Source organism: Eumetopias jubatus, unplaced genomic scaffold (genome assembly GCF_037043125.1).
Source record: "Eumetopias jubatus isolate StellerSeaLion01/CBP00866 unplaced genomic scaffold, mEumJub1_p1.0 scaffold_8, whole genome shotgun sequence".
In the NCBI taxonomy this organism is placed as follows: Eukaryota; Metazoa; Chordata; class Mammalia; order Carnivora; family Otariidae; genus Eumetopias; species Eumetopias jubatus.
In genome coordinates this window covers 17327115-17346693 of record NW_028274814.1, presented here as the reverse complement: position 1 = coordinate 17346693, position 19579 = coordinate 17327115, and the positions used below count along the sequence as shown (strand labels likewise).

The window sequence follows — 19579 nt, the reverse complement described above, 5'->3', positions numbered from 1 at the left end:
GTCCTGGGATCGAGCCCAACATTGAGCCCAACATCGAGCCCCACATCAAGCCCCACATCAGGCTCTCTGCTCAGTGGGGAGCCTGCTTCTCCCTCTCCCACTCCCCGTGCTTGTGTTCCGTCTCTCTCTGTGTCTCTCTGTCTAATAAATAAAGTCTTTTTAAAAAAAATCAAGTGCAGCAATCCATCTAGAGAGTACTCTCAAGTGCTGAAAACTTAACCTCCAGCCCCACCCGATCTCTGTAGTGTTATTGGTCAGAAGAGCATCAGCCCCTCCCTGGACATATTCAGGGCTGGACTCCAGTTCTGTTCATTGTAGTTATGAGACTCAGCTGTCATCCTCCACCTCGTCATCCTAGCAGGATTAATTCCCTTAACCACTCTGTGGTGGTTTTCACAGAACTCTGCAGAAAGCCAAATCCCTCTCTGGACAAAGCCAGCAATAAGGAAATCAGAATTCAACAAGTTTACCCTTATCTCTTGCTGGCTGCAAGTGAATTCTTGGTTACTAACTGTCCTTCTGATCTTGCCATTCTTCTGTGCCTCCCTATCTCAGTAAATGACAGTTTATTTCTGTTTGTGTATTTTTCATGAACAAATCTGGGTCGCCACTAGCTGCAGATATATCCAGAGTCAACTACTTCGGTCCAAGCCACCACTGTGTCTGCATGGATTATTATAGTTGCCTTTTAAATGATCTCTGCTTCTACCCTTGAGAATATAATCTGTTCTCGGAACAGTGGGCAGAATGATCTTTTTCAAACTTAGATAAAAGATCATGTCTTCCTATCATCAGAGTTTTCCTATGACATCCTCTTTCATTGAGCGCAAGATCCAGTTCTACAGTAACTTTCAAGGCATGCATGCCTGGTCCCCTCATACCTCCGGACTTCACCTGCTACCCCTATTTGACTTCTCTTAACTGCAAGGCCTCTCAGCTAATCCTTAAATACTCCAACCCACTTATGCCTCAGGACTTCTACACCTTCTTGTCCCTCATCCTGACATGTGCTTCCCCCCGATACACACTTGACTCCCTTCCTTACTTCTTTCTGATTTGCTCTAAATTTTTTTCCATAGTAGAGACTTCTCTGAACACTACACGCAAACACACACATACACACACACACACCCCATACACACAGTCTCTTTGTAGACATTTTCTTTCTCCTTCCCCTGTGTTATTTTTCTCTAGAATGCCTGTCATCCTTATGGTTCTGTTTTCCCCGACAATAATGTTAGCTGCATGGCAGCAGGGACTTTATCTGATCGCTGTCTTATCTCCAGTATCTGGCACATAATATTACTCAATATTAACAGTTGTTGGTTAAATGGGTAGATAGATGGAGAGATGCCTGTATCTTTTGAAGTGTTTTATATACTTTTGATATATATTTTAGTTTATTATTATTGCTCAAGGATTATTTTTATATGCAGGACACTGTCATAGGCTAGCTTTTGTTGAAAGCCAAACCTCAGTGGCTTATAAATTCAAGCATTTATTTCTTGCTCTCAAGACTGTGGGTGGGCAGAGAACAATAATGGCAAAAGTATGTGTTTCTTTTTAATTCTATAGAGCTTCAAGCTGTGTATTTCTGTTCCTTCTTTCCTGTTTATGTGGGACCAAAGCTAAAAGACGAAGGTCTTACCTGACATATTTTGTTGTCAAGTAGAAGGGTGGAAAAAGAAAGCACACTTAAAGCTTCTGTTGGGACATGGTATGTGTATGTCTGCTCATGTCTATTGGTCAGAACAAGTCATGTGATCAAGCCTAACAAGGGGGTAGAGAAGCATTCTTAACTGACAAGAAGCTTGGCAAGAGTAGGGAATACAGAAAGTCCTTAAGAGCTATAAGGTACATATAAATGGTACAGTAATGTCATTTACCACTTATATGTACCATCTTATATAATCCTCTAATATTTTATTTTATTTTTATTTTTTGAGAGAGAGAGTGCACACATGCATACACATGCACCTGCAAATGGCTGGGGGGAGAGGCAGATGGGGAGGGAGAGGGAGAGAATTTAAGCAGGCTCCACATCCAGCGTGGATCCCCATGTGGGGCTCGATCTCACAACCCTGAAATCATGACCTGTGCCTAAATCAAGACTTGGTCACTTAACTGACTAAGCCACTTAGGTGCCCCAATCCTCTAACCTTTTGAGTCTAAAATAATGTCTAGTCTGTTGCCAGTGAAGATATCTTAAATGTTGGATAGGATTGATATCTTTGTTATCCGAATTTTATGGAGCAAGCTGAGAGGGGGACAACTTGCCCAAGGCTACCTAGTGAAAAAGTGACAAATTATGTCGCTTCTTAGGACCACAGTGTTAACCACTGTCACACCGCTCATCAAATACACTAACCTCACAAGGAAGAGAATACATATTCTACTTTATAGATGGGAAAAATTAGATGTGAAGATGAAAATACATAGTTGAGGGGAAGAACGAGAGTTTCACCTAAATATGTGTGATTTCAGTGCCCAGGGCTTTTGCCAAATCGCCCCCCACTTTGAGCTTAGGGAGCATCACTGTGACCCGAGGGGCCGAGGAGTCCATAGAAGAATGTAGAAAGGGAACACAAGGGGTACTGTGGCTGCTCCGGTTATCTTGCTACTCACATTCTATGGCTCATGGTTCCAAAGGAGAGAGAGAAGAGTGGCCGGACCCAGAGGCAGAGATGTGAAGTATCAGTTACAGACCATTAGTTCCGATTTCCTGGTTCAAGTTTTGGATGAAAAATAGGGAATTTTAAAAACTGCCTGAACTGTGTGGTTTTAATGTTGGCTTTGTAACAAAAGAAACACTGGCTTGAAACCACAGAGCCTGTTGAAACTATAGGTTTCTTAGAGGAATTTGATGGCATCTTGCCATAAGATGAAAATAAAATAAAAATTCGGCTTTCAGTAAAAATATTGCTCTTGGTGATTACCGGTCAGTTTTTTTTTCTTCTATTAGTTGAAATGGGACCAGCGCATGTAGATACCCTACAGACATTGATTTGTTTCCAATATAAACTGATAATTTATCTACAGCATTTTTCTTCCTTGGCTAATAAAACAAAAACTTAAAAAATACATACATACAAAAACTTAAAAAATTACAGATGCAAAATATTGACCTAATCTCCAAAGTATGAGTTGGCACATTACCTATAACCTTTATGCTAAGTGACCATAAGGAGTCATTTATTTCATTTTTACCTATTCCCTCAAACTCAGCCTCTTTTTCCCTCATTCCTTGTTCCTTTTTATGACATCACTATTCTCTAGCAATCCAGGATTGAAATTCCACGGTATTCTTTCACTTTCCCTTTAAAATTGCCTGCTTGCAAAACTTGCTGACTTCAACTCCAAAATATTTCTCACATCTCTTCTATTTTTTCGATTGTTACCTTAGTTCAAAACAGTATTGACTCGAATGGTAACCTTTTACCTGCAAACTTTCATTGATTTTCCCCCAATAGTATGTATGCCATGAACTTAGTTTCCTTTCACTTTTTCCTACAACATCATTATCTGCTTTTTAGGTCAACTCGTTCTCATTTTCTCACTTCCAGTTTTTTCTAACTTAATTTTCAAATCCATTCTCTGTTATGGATTGTACCTTCTTTGTTTCAATATCTTGAGGAGTATACATTCTTCTTTTAAAACTAATCCAGGAGGATACTGGAGAAAAGACTTTTTAGGCAAGATTAATTGCATTTCTAGGGAAAGCAGACAAACTTAACCAGCAGTAGAATCCTATGATTTCTTTGCTTCATTATATAAGGATGTTGCTCATTCCCAGAGTAGACAGTTATGGAGGGTAGTGGCAAAGTCAAATCCCCTCACTTTGAATCAGATCATCAGAATAGATTATTAAGTAAGAATTGTTGCCAGGCAGTATTTAGATTTAAAAATAAGTATCTCAAAGGAAATATCTGTTTTTCATTATTCTTTCTCCAAACTACATGAGAAAAGCAAGAAGAATGTTCCCTTCAGCAGGACACATATGACAGTTTCTTTCTTGCCTCAAGCATTATTTGTGAGATAGCTGGGTTATTTGTAAAACTAAAATCATAACTACAGGCATCACAACATACTGTGTGCAAACTGAAAAAAATTGCGTAAGCACTTTTCATCCTATTTTAAAAATTCAGAATTCAACAATATCAGAATTACTACTTGCTAGAAATATCAATTATTAGAATGAATATCAGTATCCCAAGATATTAGTGTTTCATTATTTTCAAGAAAGTTGTTACAAAGTCAGTGGCATATCTTGCAACTGCTGATGGCTTAAAATTGAGAAAGTATGGTAACTATTTATAGGATGCTTAAAAATAATTTTTATGATGTCCTCCTCCACCTGCTGAATGGTTTCTGTTGTTGTCATTGTTAAACTGAGCTGATTGTATTTTTGGCATCCCTCCTCATTAACCTCAATGTCAAAGCAGATTTATGTATAAATGCTTGTTCAAGTGACCCTTCTTTCTGCAAAGAGGATTTATTGCAGTGTGAGTGAAAAGACAAGGGGAAAAGTTTGGGTACTTTTCTCTTCATTTTTAACATCTCACTTGCAACTTTTTACTTTATAATTTTAAACTGTTTGGTGTGTCTGTTATATTTGTCTAAAAATAATACACTCCATAAAAGTATTTCATTTTAAGGTCTTTTTTCCATATTTTTCTAAAGGAAATATAGACTCCGAAAAAAATGCAAATTATTGGAAATATTTACAGTTTAATAAAAGACTTCATGGCAAAAATGGAGAAATTTGAGACTCCGGCTGGCAGTCTTAAATATTCTGGTTTTAGCATGTTTGGTGTAGTCTTGCAAAATAGTGGAAGTATATAGGAATATTAGCAATATATAGAAATAAATAGAAAATAATAGCAAATATATAGGAAAAAAATTGGCCAAAGCCTGTGGTCCATTCAACTTAGTATTTTTATTGTGTTTCTAGAAAATAAAATTGGACAAATAAGTAATTTTAACCTATTTTAAAGTTAAAACTTCATTTTGTCATCTTTTGAGAGAATTGCTAAATACCAAAAATGGATAAAGTGTTAAAATACTTAGAGTTTAGCTTGAAAATTGTTCAACTGCTACTTTAGTCCACTTGTAGTCACTTTCATATATGATACAATGTTTGTAAAGATGGAAAATACTTTGTGCCACCTAGAAAATTTAATTGAGTGCATGAGTTAAAGCAAAAATGTTTCAAAAAGAGCTGACTTGTTACTGGGGACAGAGGAAAAAGGCATTGCATAATATGTGGCAAATAGCTGTATCACGTAGTTGTTATAAATCATATCCAAAGAATAGCTAAGTTTTAGTAAAACCTACTCTTCTGGAAAGGAGACCTGATACAGACATTTAGTACATTTATGCAGAATGTAGTTGTTTTACCTTGTGAGTATGGCTATGTTATTGTATTCAGTGCCATGGGAAAAATATACACTTTTCCTTTGGAGATATTTTAGATTTTTCAATAGTCTGAAGATCGATTATATTCCAACTTCAAGTAGACTTTTAGATTTTTAAATTAAATATATCTCTTAATAACAGAAGTCACAGGAAAAACATAGACATTATTACCTGGAGGTAGGTGAACAACCAGGCATAACAGTCAAGCAGTTCACACAGTTAGGGTGTGTCGAAGCTGGTGATAATTTATCAAGGACTAGAGGTGTTAAAATACTGGTTTTATTTTCTTAATTACCCATGCAGGAATGGCTGTAGGGAGTGAAGTCTAGTATAAAACAAATTCTTTTTCATCAGAAAGATTATATTAGGGTAGCATGAAGTATGTTTGCTACAAGAATTCACAGAGCAAGAAGTTAGAACATTGAGTCCATCTGGTGCCTGAGTCATCTACTTAAGATGACAGGTTTGCGGGTGAGTTGGTTTCCCTGTGGCTTAGAGATGTGGAAGAAGATCATATTAACAAGACTAATCTCTGCTTCTTAGTTAGTGTAAATTTCAGTCATCTACATTTCACCTTTGCAGTTTTGTTTAATATGCAAAGCTTTTTTGTTTGTTTAAAGAGACTTTATCATTACTATCAGTCCCAGCCTTTTGAGGTTAAAAATGACTGTAATAACCTTTGCAATGAACTGAATGTTTATGTCCTCACAATAGTCATATGTTGAAGCCCCCACACCCAATGTGATGGTATTTGGAGGTGGGGCCTTTTAGAGGTAATTGGGTCTAGAGCAGGTCATGAAGGTGCTGCCCTCATGATGGGATTAGAGCTCTTATGAGTAGAGGAAGAGACATGAGATCTCTCTCTGCATGAATGCACCAAGGAAAGGCCAGAGAGTTCATAACCAGGAGGAGAGCCCTCACCAGGAACCCAACCATGCTGTACCCTAATTTTGGACTTTCAGCCCTCTGAGGAATTTGTTGTTTAAGCCACCCAGTCTATGGTATCTTGGCATAGCACCCCAAAATGACTAAGATGGGCATATTGTTCTAGATATATTTCACTCTTAAAATTGTTCAAAACTCGTAATTAAAAATATAATGAAACTTATCCATATACTGCATGAAGTAATTTCTAGTATCACCTGAGGTGAGAGTATGATGATACTTAAGGAAATACTGTGTGAAATCATTGCAGACTAGAACAAGTTGATTTTCATCCTCTTGAGATGAAAGTCTGGACCATCTGCACAGGCCACAGAATGTGTGAGGAAGCCTGCAGTCCTTTGCATGCCTCAGTTTCCAAATTGTGTCTTGGTATAACCGTGTTTCAGGTCTCTATTTTACTTCTACATGCCAGATGTCAAGGAATCAGCTGCAACTTCATCTTTATAGACAGTTACCAACACCACCATTTCCGAAGTTTGGTTCTAGAGTTAGAGATACTTTTCTCTATTTACTCTTCTGTTGCTATCAAATAGAAACATATTGGACTTACTTGGGTTTTAAGATGAACTCATTCTGATAGAATAACAGAGTAATGAGGACAGGACAAAGTATTTCAAGATTTTACAGTTTCTTTTTTAGAGTACTGGTCCTTTTACCTGTCATTGCTGGCTCACTTATTTATTTTTTATTTTTTATTTTATTATGTTCTGTTGATCACCATACAGTACATCATTAGTTTTTGATGTAGTGTTCCATGATTCATTGTTTGCATACAACACCCAGTGCTCCATGCACTACATGCCCTCTTTAATACCCATCACCAGGCTAAGCCATCCCCCACCCCCCTCCCCTCTAGAACCCTCAGTTTGTTTCTCAGAGTCTATAGTCTCTCATGGTTCATCTCCCGACCTGATTCCCGCCTTTCATTTTTCCCTTCCTGCTATCTTCTTCTTTTTTTTTTTTTAACTTATAATGTATTGTTTGTTTCAGAGGTACAGATCTGTGACTCAACAGTCTTACACAATTCACAGCGCTCACCATTGCACATACCCTCCCCAATGTCGATTACCCAGCCACCCCATCCCTCCCACCCCCCCCACCACTCCAGCAACCCTCAGTTTGTTTCCTGAGATTGAGAATTCCTCATATCAGTGAGGTTATATGATACAGGTCTTTCTCTGATTGACTTATTTCACTCAGCATAACACCCTCCAGTTCCATCCACGTTGTTGCAAATGGCAAGATTTCATTCCTTTTGATGGCTGCATAATATTCCTTGTATATATATACCACTTCTTCTTTATCCATGCATCTGTCGATGGACATCTTGGTTCTTTCCATAGTTTGGCTATTGTGGACATTGCTGCTATAAACATCTGGATGCATATACCCCTTCGGGACCCGACATTTGTATCTTTGGGGTAAATACCCAGTAGTGCAATTGCTGGGTCGTAGGGTAGCTCTATTTTCAACATTTTGAGGAACCTCCATACTGCTTTCCAGAGTGGCTGCACCAGATTGCATCCCCACCAACAGTGTAGGAGGGTTTCCCTTTCTCCGCATCCCTGACAACCTCTGTCATTTCCTGACTTGTTAATTTTACCCATTCTGACTGGTATGAGGTGGTATCTCATTGAGGTTTTGATATGGATTTCCCTGATGCCAAGCGATATTGAGCACTTTTTCATATGTTTGTTGGCCATTTGGATGTCTTCTTTGGAAAAATGTCTGTTCATGTCTTCTGCCCATTTCTTGATTGGATCATTTGTTCTCCGGGTGTTGAGTTTGATAAGTTCTTTATAGATTTTGGATACTAGCCCTTTATCTGATATGTCATTTACAAATATCATCTCCATCTGTCAGTTGTCTTTTGGTTTTGTGGACTGTTTCTTTTGCTGTGCAAAAGCTTTTTATCTTGATGAAGTCCCAATAGTTCATTTTTGCCCTTGCTTCCCTTGCCTTTGGCGATGTTTCTAGGAAGAAGGTGCTGTGGCTGAGGTCGAAAAGGTTGCTGCCTGTGTTCTCCTTTAGGATTTTGATGGACTCCTGTCTCACATTTGGGACTTTCAACCATTTGGAGTCTATTTTTGTGTGTGGTGTAAGGAAATGGTCCAATTTCATTCTTTTGCACGTGGCTGTCCAATTTTCCCAACACCATTTGTTGAAGAGACTGTCTTTTTTCCATTGGACATTCTTTCCTGCTTTGTCAAAGATGAGTTGACCATAGAGTTAAGGGTCCATTTCTGGGCTCTCTGTTCTGTTCCATTGATTGATGTGTCTGTTTTTGTGCCAGTACCATACTGTCTTGATGATGACAGCTTTGTAATAGAGCTGGAAGTCCAGAATTGTGATGCCGCCAGCTTTGCTTTTCTTTTTCAACGTTCGGGGTCTTTTCTGGTTCCATACAAATTTTAGGATTATTTGTTCAATTTCTTTGAAAAAAGTTGATGGTATTTTGATAGGGATTGCATTAAATGAGTAGATTGCTCTAGGTAGCATTGACATCTTCACAATATTTGTTCTTCCAATCCCTGAGCATGGAACATTTTTCCATTTCTTTGTGTCTTCCTCAATTTCCTTCATTAGTATTTTATTGTTTTCTGAGTACAGATCCTTTGCTTCTTTGGTTAGATTTATTCCTAGGTATCTTATGGTATTGGGTGCAGTTGTAAATGGGATCGACTTCTTAATTTCTCTTTCTTCTGTCTTGTTGGTGTATTGGAATGCCACTGATTTCTGTGCATTGATTTTATATCCTGCCACTTTACTGATTTTCTGTATGAGTTCTAGCAGTTTTGGGGTGGAGTCTTTTGGGTTTTCCACATACAGTATCATATCATCTGCAAAGAGTGAGAGTTTGACTTCTTCCTTGCCAATTCGGATGCCTTTTATTTCTTTTTGTTGTCTCATCGCTGTGGCTAGGACTTCTAATACAATGTTGAATAGCAGTGGTCATATTGGACATCCTTTCCGTGTTCCTGACCTTAGGGGGAAAGCTGTCAGTTTTTCCCCATTGAGAATGATATTCGCTGTGGGTTTTTCATAGATGGCTTTTATGATATTGAGGTATATACCCACTATCCCTATATTCTGAAGAGTTTTGATCAAGAAAGGATGCTGTACTTTCTCAAATGCTTTTTCTGCATCTATTGAGAGTTTCATATTATTTTTGTTCTTTCTTTTCTTAATGTATCACATTGATTGATCTGTGGATGTTGAACCAACCTTGCAGCCAAGGAAGATATCCCACTTAGTCGTGGTGAATAATCCTTTTAATGTACTGTTGGATCCTATTGGCTAGTATTTTAGTGAGAATTTTTGCATCTATGTTCATCAGGGTTATTGGTCTGTAATTCTCCTTTTTGATGGGGTCTTTGGTTCTGGGATGAAGGTAATGGTGGCCTCATAAAACGAGTCTGGAAGTTTTCCTTCCATTTCTATTTTTTAGAACAGTTTCAGAGGAATAGGTATTAATTCTTCTTTAAGTGTTTGGTAGAATTCCCCTGGGAAGCCATCTGGCCTTGGGCTTTTATTTGTTGGGAGATTTTTGATGATTACTTCAATTTCCTTACTGGTTATGGGTCTGTTCAGGTTTTCTTTCTCTTCCTGGTTCAGTTTTGGTAGTTTATACATCTCTAAGAAAGCATCCATTTCTTCCAGATTGTCTAATTTCCTGGCATAGAGTTGCTCATAATATGTTCTTATAATTGTTTGTTCTCCTCTGGTGTTGGTTGTGTTCTCTCCTCTTTCATTCATGATTTTATTTATTTGGGTCATTTCGCTTTTCTTTTTGATAAATCTGGCCGGGGTTTATCAATCTTATTAATTCTTTCAAAGAACCAGCTCCTAGTTTCATTTATCTGTTCCACTGTTCTTTTGATTTCGATTTCATTGATTTCTGCTCTGATCTTCGTTCTCTTCTCCTGCTGGGTTTAGGCTTTATATGCTGTTCTTTCTCCATCTCCTTTAGGTGTAGGGTTAGGTTGTGTATTTGAGACCTTTCTTGTTTCTTGTGAAAGGCTTGTATTGCTATATACTTTCCTCTTAGGACCACCTTTGCAGTATCCCAAAGATTTTGAACAGTTGTGTTTTCATTTGCATTGGTTTCCATGAATTTTTTAAATTCTTCTTTAATTTCCTGGTTGACCCATTCATTCTTTAGTAGGATGCTCTTTAGCCTCCATGTATTTGAGTTCCTTCCAACTCTCCTCTTGTGATTGAGTTCTGGTTTCAAAGCGTTGTGGCCCAAAAATATGCAGGGAATGATCCCAATCCTTTGGTACTGGTTGAGACCTGATTTGTGACCCAGGATGTGATCTATTCTGGAGAATGTTCCATGGGCACTAGAGAAGAATGTGTATTCTGTTCCTTTGGGATGGAATGTTCTGAATATATCTGTGTAGTCCATTTGGTCCATTGTGTCATTTAAAGCCTTTATTTCCTTGTTGATCTTTTGCGTAGATGATCTGTCCATTTCAGTCAGGGGGGTGTTAAAGTCCCCTACTATTATTGTATTATTGTCAATGTGTTTCTTTGATTTTGTTATTAATTGGCTTTTATAATTGGCTGCTCCCATGTTAGGGGCATAGATATTTATAATTTTTAGATATTCTTGTTGGATAGATCGTTTAAGTAGGATAAAGTGTCCTTCCTTATCTCTTATTACAGTCTTTGGTTTAAAATCTAGTTTGTCTGATATAAGGATTGCCGCCCCAGCTTTCTTTTAATGTCCATTAGCATGTTAAGTGGTTTTCCACCCCCTCTCTTTCAATCTGGGGGTGTCTTTGGGTCTAAAATGAGTCTCTTGTAGACAGCATATCGATGGGTCTTATTTTTTAATCCAATCTGATAGCCTGTGTCTTTTAATTGGGTCATTTAGTGCATTTACATTCAGGGTAACTATTGAAAGGTATGAATTTAGTGCCATTGTATTGCCTGTAAGGTGACTGTTCCTGTATATTGTCTGTGTTCCTTTCTGGTCTATGTTACTTTTAGGCTCTCTCTTTGCTTAGAGGACCCCTTTCAGTATTTCTTGTAGAGCTGGTTTCGTGTTTGCAAATTCCTTTAGTCTTTGTTTGTCCTGGAAGCTTTTTATCTCTCCTTCTATTTTCAATGACAGCCTAGCTGGATATAGTATTCTTGGCTGCATGTTTTTCTCATTTAGTGCTCTGAATATATCATGCCAGTCCTTTCTGTCCTGCCAGGTCTCTGTGGTAGGTCTGTTGCCAATCTAATATTTCTACCATTATAGGGTACAGATCTTTTCTCCTGAGCTGCTTTCAGGATTTTCTCTTTGTCTCTGAGACGCGTAAGTTTTACTATTAGATGTTGGTGTGTTGACCTATTTTTATTGATTTTGAGAGGGGTTCTCTGTGCCTCCTGGATTTTCATGCCTGTCTCCTTCCCCACATTAGGGAAGTTCTGCTATAATTTGCTCCAATATACCTTCTGCCCCCCCCCTTTCTTCTTCTTCTGGGATCCCAATTATTCTAATGTTGTTTTGTCTTATGCTATCGCTTATCTCTCAAATTCTGCCCTTGTTATCCAGTAGTTGTTTGTCTCTTTTTCTCAGCTTCTTTATTCTCCATCCTTTGGTCTTCTATATCACTAATTCTTTCTTCTGCCTCATCTATCCTCGTAGTTAGAGCCTCCATTTTTGACTGTACCTCATTAATAGCGTTTTTGATTTCTACTTGGTTAGATTTTAGTTCTTTTATTTCTCCAGAGTGGGGATTGTCTAGTATCTTCTGTGTTTTTTTCAAGCCCAGGTAGTATCTTTATAATCATCATTCTGATCTCTAGTTCTGACATCTTACTGATGTCTGTATTGACTAAGTCCCTGGCAGTCAGTACTGCCTCTGGTTTTTTTTTGAGGTGAGTTTTTTTCGTCTTGTCATTTTGTCCAGAGAAGAATAAATGAATGAGAGCACAAAATGATAAAAGGGTAACGACCCCATAAAATATACACTAAACAAATCAGAAGAGACCTGAAAATGGGGGAGGGTGGGGACTGGGGTGGGGTGGGGTAAAGAAAGGAAAAAAAAGAAGACTATGATCGGCTGGTGAGTAGGACAGAGCCACACACTAGATTTTGGGTGTATTTTGGTCTCTTAGAAGTAATTGCCTCCCAAAATTTTAAAGAAAGAAAAGCTTATCTGTATACAAAAATAATGGTAAATACAATGAAGGGATGGAATGTGACTGTAAAGATGAAAATTAAAAAAGATTTTAAAAAAGGAATTGGTAAGTTGGTTGAAAAAAGAAAGATAAAAATTAGGACAAAAAAAATGTGATGAGGTGGGAGACTAGAACAAAGTCATACCTAGATTTAGGGTTTATTTGGGTCTGTTAGAAGAAACCATATCCCACAATTTTAAAGAAAGAAGAACATGTATATATACAAAAAATAAGATTAAATACAATGAAGGGATAGAATATGATTGTAAAAATGAAAAAACAAAGATTTTAAAAAAGGAATTGGTAAAATGTTGGCTGAAAACAGAAAGAAGAAAAATTCAAAAAAACTAATAGGAAAAGAATAAAATAAAAAAAATTTAAAAAATTAACTTTGAAAGCCTAAGGAATCATTGGGAAAAAGCCATGTATTCTATGTGCTATATTCCTCTAGCGTTGGAATTTTGTAATTCTCATTGATCGGTAAACTGGGTTTTGGCTGGATGTTCTTGATGATCTTCTGGGGGTGGGGCCTGTTGCAGTGATTCTCAAATGTCTTTGCCCGAGGTGGAATTACACCCCCCTTGTCAGGGGCCAGGCTAAGTAATCTGCTCAGGTTTGTTCTCAGTAGCTTTTTTCCCTGAAAGCTTTCTGTACAGCTTTGGAGGACAAGAGTGAAAATGGCGGCCTCCCAATCTCTGGTTCTGCGGGATCCAAGAGCTCCAGGCCCCATTCCTCAGTGTACTTTAAATAAAAGCAGTCAGTCACTCCTGTCTCCCTGGTCTCCAGCCACACCCTGTGCTCACCCCGCCTGTGACCGAGTATTTGTCTTTGGCCCACAACCCTATTTGGAGTCTCTGAACCCAGCAGATTCCTGTGGTGCACTCCCACACCACTCCTCCTGTGGGAGGAAGGGGAGTCTCCCTGGATCTGCCGCTTGTTGGGTCCCTGCTCGAATAGTAGTGGCTCATTTGTGCCATGGATCATGGTTTATGGCAACGGCGAGCTGAGAGCCCATTCCTCGGCTCCGTCTCTGCAGCCGGCTTCCCTGCTCCAATACCTGGGAGCTCTGCTGCAGTCAGGCATCCCCGGTCTTTCTGTGACCCCGAGGATCCTAAGACCACATTGTCCCAGAGAGGGTTCCACCCCCCGCATAGTCAGCGGAGATGACTTCATAAAGTTCCGATTTTGTGCTCCTTGGCTCTATTGCTTGCCAGAAGCGGTGGACGGGGGCCCCCTCCCCCGCCATCTATCCTCCCAAATATTGCCTCGGATTCATTTCACCACACATCCTACCTTCCAGGAAGTGGTCGCTTTTCTATTCATAGAATTGCTGCTTTTCTTTTCTTTGATCTCTTGTTGCGTTCGTAGGTGTTCAGAATGGTTTGATCCCTGTCTAGCTGAATTCCTGGGACCAGATGAAATTTAGGTCTCCTACTTCTCCGCCATCTTGCTGCAGTTTATGCTGTGATTCCCCACTCTTGGTACTCATGCCCTCTGTACCAGTCCCCTCCCACACTGAATAGGACTGACCTGTGTAACCATTGACACACATGGCAATGAGTGTGAGTAATTTCCAAAGCTAGGCTTCCCCAGTCTTCTCTGGATTACTCAGTCTGAGGGAATCCAGACCCCATGTCAAAAGGATACTCAAGTAGCCCTGTGGGGAAAGCCTAGGAGCTGAGGCCTCCTGCCAGTAGGAGCACTAATTTCTCAGGGATGTGAGTGAGCCCCATTGGGAAGCAGATCTTCCAGCCCCAGTCCAGCCCTCAGATAATTGCATCCTTGGCTGACATCTTGATAGCAATCTTATGAGACCCTGTGTCAGAACCACAAAGCTAAGACTCTTCTGCACTTTGGACTCCCAGAAAGTGTGTCAGACAATAAGTGTTTATTAGTCTGAACTTCTGAAGTCTGTGGAAGTTTGTTATGTAAAAATAGAAAAACAATAAATAATTAAAAACATTAAAGAATTCCAAGGCCTAAGAAAATAGCATAACATTGTTTAAAGAGGGGGGGGTAGAACATTCTAAAAAAAATCCTGTTGGCTTTCTTGAAATGAGAAATAAATTCAATGAAATAAAAATCTCAGTGGATGAATTAAATAGCTGAAAGATAACATCGATGTTTTGATTTGTCAATGAGAAAATAGGTATGAGAGAATTTCAGAGAGCAATATATATAGAGATACAGAGGGAGGAAATGAAGGGGTAGACTCAACTTGAAGGATTGATTATAAAAGCTGTTCCAGAAAGAGAATAAAGAAAATGGAGAAGTCATTTTGAAAGACTATACTGGCTTAAAATTGATGTAAGGCATAGATTTAGAAGTGTAGTGAACCTCATGCAAATATTATAGTCAGAATAAGTCCAGGGAAATGAATTATAAAAACGAGAAAGAAAAGAGATATGTTAAAAATAGCCAGAGATTAAAATACAATTACAAAAAGACCACAATTAGACTCATGATGGACTTTACAACAACAAGCATGAGAATCAGAAGACAGTTGAATATAATTTAAAAGTTCTGGAGAAATAATAACTGTTAGCCTAGAGCAAAAAAAAAAAAAAAAAAACTCAGGAATGAGGGTGAGAAAAGGCATTCAGAGGATAATATCCGCAAATACACAAAAGAAGACTTTACTGCAGCAGACTCTTACCAAATTATGTAAATGTGAGCATCAAAGACAAAATGAGTTCAGCAAGGGCTGAGATACACAAGGGAATAGACAGCAGAGAAAGTGGCAAACACATGGGTAAATCTACATATGCCAATGGATAATGTGTGCACAACACAATCAGAATATTTATACACTGCTGGGAGGTATGGAAATTGATGCAATGACTTTGGAATACAGTTTAGCTTTTTCTAGTAAAGTTGACATACAGTTCTCCATTCTCTCTGACTAAGCAATTCCACTTCTAGAAACATCAGGGGAAATGGATGAAATAAAACCTCAAACAGAATCAGCTAAAAAAAAAAACCCACTGATGATAGAATGGCTAAATAATATATATGATCACATAGTGAAATCTTATACAGCAGTCAAAATAAGTGAACTGCAAGAGCATAATTAACGTGGATGGGTGAATGCACATTGCTGAGGAAATAAATCAAGTTGCCAAAAGTTATATAGAGAATGAGTCCATCCAAGTTCAAATTTAAATGGTTTATTTATTTAAAAAGGACCTATGTGGTATTCCATCTGTATAGTCAGTGTTCTAAGAAGTTCACGTCAACTCATTTAATCAAATAATGAACTAATAGGGGCTTAGAAGGTTATCTGGCATATATGCAAATGAAGAAATGATAAAAGCAAATGAAAACAGAGGTGTCTGGGTCACTCAGTCAGCTAAGCATCCAGCTCTTGATTTTGGCTCAGGTCATGATCTTAGGGTTGTGAGATTGGGCCCCATGTCGGGCTCCGTGCTCAGTGCGGAGTCTGCTTGTCTCTCTACTTCTGCTTCCCACACTGTGCGCCCCCCGCCCCCACCGTGTGTGCTCTCTATCTCTAAAAAAATAAATCTTTCAAAAAAAAGGCAAATGAAAACAGGAATGAAAAACACAAGTTCAGTGTACTGCTAACCTGGAGAGATGGCAACATGGGATCAGCAGGGAAACAGTGGAAGGTTCAAAGCTGTGAATTTTAATTTCATAAACTGGATGGTAGATTTATGGCTATTCTTTTTATTACTGTTTAAACCAGGCATATGTTTTCTATCCATTCTTATATATGAGTAATACATTTCATAATCAAATATAGAATAAGTGAGAAAAATTTGACTTGCTCAATGTATTAGTAGATCCAAAATTGGACATTCATACAAAGAAAATTGAATTTAGATTCTTATCACAGACAACAGATAACAGTAAAGTCCAGATAGAGTAAAGACCTAAATGTGAAGAGTAAAACTATCAAAATTGTGTGAAAATTATAGAAAAAAATAGTGATGATATTAAAACAGGAAAGAATTTTTTTTCCAGTGAAGCTTTAAACCACAAACTGTCAATAACTGATAAATTAAAAGGCATTAAATTAGAAATTTTTACTTTGAAGGACACCATACAAAATGAAAAGACCCATCATAGGCTAGTAGAACATATTTGTCACCGAGGTAAATGACAGAGGATTAGTATAGAGTATATGGGAAATAAAACTATAAATTAATAAGAAAAAACAAAGAATTCAATAGGAAAAAAGAGCAGGGGATCTGAGCAGTTAGTCAAAAGCTAGAGTAAGGTACCTGAGTAGCCCCTAAAATTAAAAAAAGTTCTCAATAATTAGGGAAATACAAGTTAAAATACAAAGGAATTATTTCAGACCCATGATACTGGCAAATATTTCTTACATTGGATAATGCCAAGTGTTAGCTGGATTCTGAGAATATGAGAAATGCACACATTTCTGAGTGGAAATGGGTAAAACCACTTTTGAAAACAACTACTTAAGTTGACTGATCACATACCCTATAACTGCAATTTCATTTCAAGATTCTTTGTCTTGGAAATGCGTTGGCATGTGTTCACAAAGAAATGTTCAAAGAGAAATGTACAGGGATGTGTATTGCAGCACACTTTAATACTTATAATAAGGAAGGTATATTGAAGTCCTGCCCTGCTTGAGAAGAGATACAGACTATTCATACAATAAATATTTAACTGAGTATTCATTTAATTGAATGCCCTAAAGCAGTGAATACTATTCAGTGCTGGAAAGAAATGAACTGTCAAGCCATGAAATGACCTGGTATAAACTTAAATGCATATTATTAAGAGGAAGAAGCTGATCTGAAAAGGTAACATATGATTCCAACTAAATGACACTCTATGAAAGGGGACGCTATGGAGACAATAAAAGGATCCACGGTTGCCAGGGACTCAGGAGAAGAGGGATGACAAGGCAGAGCATGAAGGATTTTTAGTGCAGTGAAACCACTCTGTATGACACTCTAATGGCGGAAGCATCATTGTACATTTGTTAAAACCCATAGTGAGTAAAACCCCAAGAGTGAACCCTAATATCAACTGTGGAAAAAGTAATGACGATTGCTGAGTTTGCAAGGAGGGCCTGAGCTTGCATACCTGTTCTCTTAGTTTCTTTCTTTGTTTTTGTTTTTGTTTTTGTTTTTTGAGCTAGTTCACTGAAGGAAGCAGGAGATCTACTTAACTTCTTGCTGTAGTTCACTATGGGAGGCTTCCATACAAGGAGAGCTGGAAGTTTCCAGCACAGATTGTAACTTAGATAGGCCGTTTCTTTCTGAGTTTTATGCTTTAAAAGACCACTTGTCTAGAGATATAGATTATTGTCAACTTCATCCATAAAATGTTGATATTTTGATTTATCTCCTATATGCTTCAGTCTTAGCTCTTACTTCAAAACTTGAGCTGAGAAACAAAGTAATACTTATTGGACTCTCCTCAAATTACCAATAGCACCTAAATCCCCAGTCCTCTAGATATTGGATGTTTAATATCACTCAGGTCTCTGCTCTTTCCTCCACACTCTCTCTGCTTTGGTTTATTAGTTGCCTGGAATTAAAGTAAAAGCTTAGCTGTTTTCTTCCATGCCAGAACCACCTGCAAATCATTCTTCACACTAATGCCAGAAAAGTATTTCTTAAAGTGGAAATTGTATACTTTGGCATTTCTCCACTGCTTTTTATATTTATTTCAAGCTCCTAAATTGGTCCCACTTAGCTCTTTATGATGTGCTAATTGTCTCCCAACCAGTTCCACATCTAGTGACTTTATCACACACATTCTTACTCTATCACAAGATGTTCTCTATGCCAAATTCTCACAGCATTCCAAAAACAATGGGCCAGTATATTTCTCTGCCTCCACACAAATCTTTGCTCATTGCCCAAAAGGACCTTATACCTATTTTCATCTTGTCAGCAACTCTTCATCTTTTAAAGCTAAAAACTTGGGGTGTCTGGGTGGCTCAGTTGATTAAGCATCTGACTTTGGCCCAGGTCATGATCTCAGGGTCCTGGGATAGAGCCCTTTGTGGGGCTCTGTGCTCATTAGGGAGTCTGCTTCTCCCTCTCCTTCTGCCCCTCCCCATGCTCGTGCATACACTCTCTCTTTCTGTCTCATATAAATAAATAAAATCTTTTAAAAAAATAAAGCTAAAAGCTGAAGACATTACTTTTCCAGGAAGTATTCCCCGCCTCCCATCTAATGTATGCTTTTCACGTGTTTTCCATATGCTGTACAGTCTTCCAGTTGTCCATCTGTTCATTCACTCTGTCATCCATCCATCCATCCATCCATCCATCCATCCATCCATCCATGCACTCATTTCTAAGTGATGATAGCTCACCATGTACCATGGTCTGTGAATTAAACTCTGACTGCAGGAGTGGAAGGATAGTTGTCATTCTTGCCTCCATGGTTTTATACTCTTTCTCATAAATGTATCCTATGGAACTGTAATGAAAGATTTACCTGAGTGCCTTATCCACTACTCAGTGAATTATTTTACAGCAATGATGGCATATTTGGCTTTCAATCTGTTGTACCTACCATGTCCATGACACGGGGTGTTATTAATAAATGTTGCTTGAATAACTACTGTATAAATTAACGTCTATAAATTTCTTCTAAGCTCAGTAATTTCAGAAATTGTTATCTTAATTATATAAATACTTCCAGATGAATCTCTCTCTTGCAACCTTGAATATGTGAGGGCTGGTGAAACAAGGATGAGGAGTTGCTGGATTAATTGTTACAATGGAAGAGCAAAGTTTATTTACCTAGTGGACTAGAAGGTTTAACCAGACCTTAACTCTGGTTCCTAATGCCAGCATCTGGGACTCCCTTGATTCCCAGTGATCCTAGCCCTGTCCTTGAGCCTCCCATTTATTCAGTGAGTTATGAACAGTTTTTCAGTAATTTCTATCTGCACCTTCATCTATTTATATCCAGTTATTTGTTGTTGATAAGACCGAGAACTCCAACTTATATGCTTACATAAAATTCAGCATATTACCAAAGACTGCCAAATATTCTTTATAATATTCAATGTGAAACATACTAAGAA

At 38.2% G+C, this 19579-nt stretch overlaps 1 protein-coding gene across 4 annotated transcripts in view; it reads left to right on the top strand.

Annotated features, from left to right (window-relative positions):
• The window catches only part of MALRD1 (MAM and LDL receptor class A domain containing 1), an 835513-nt gene that overhangs the window by 265316 nt on the left and 550618 nt on the right, over positions 1 to 19579 (top strand). The gene's annotated exons all lie outside the window — the stretch shown is intronic.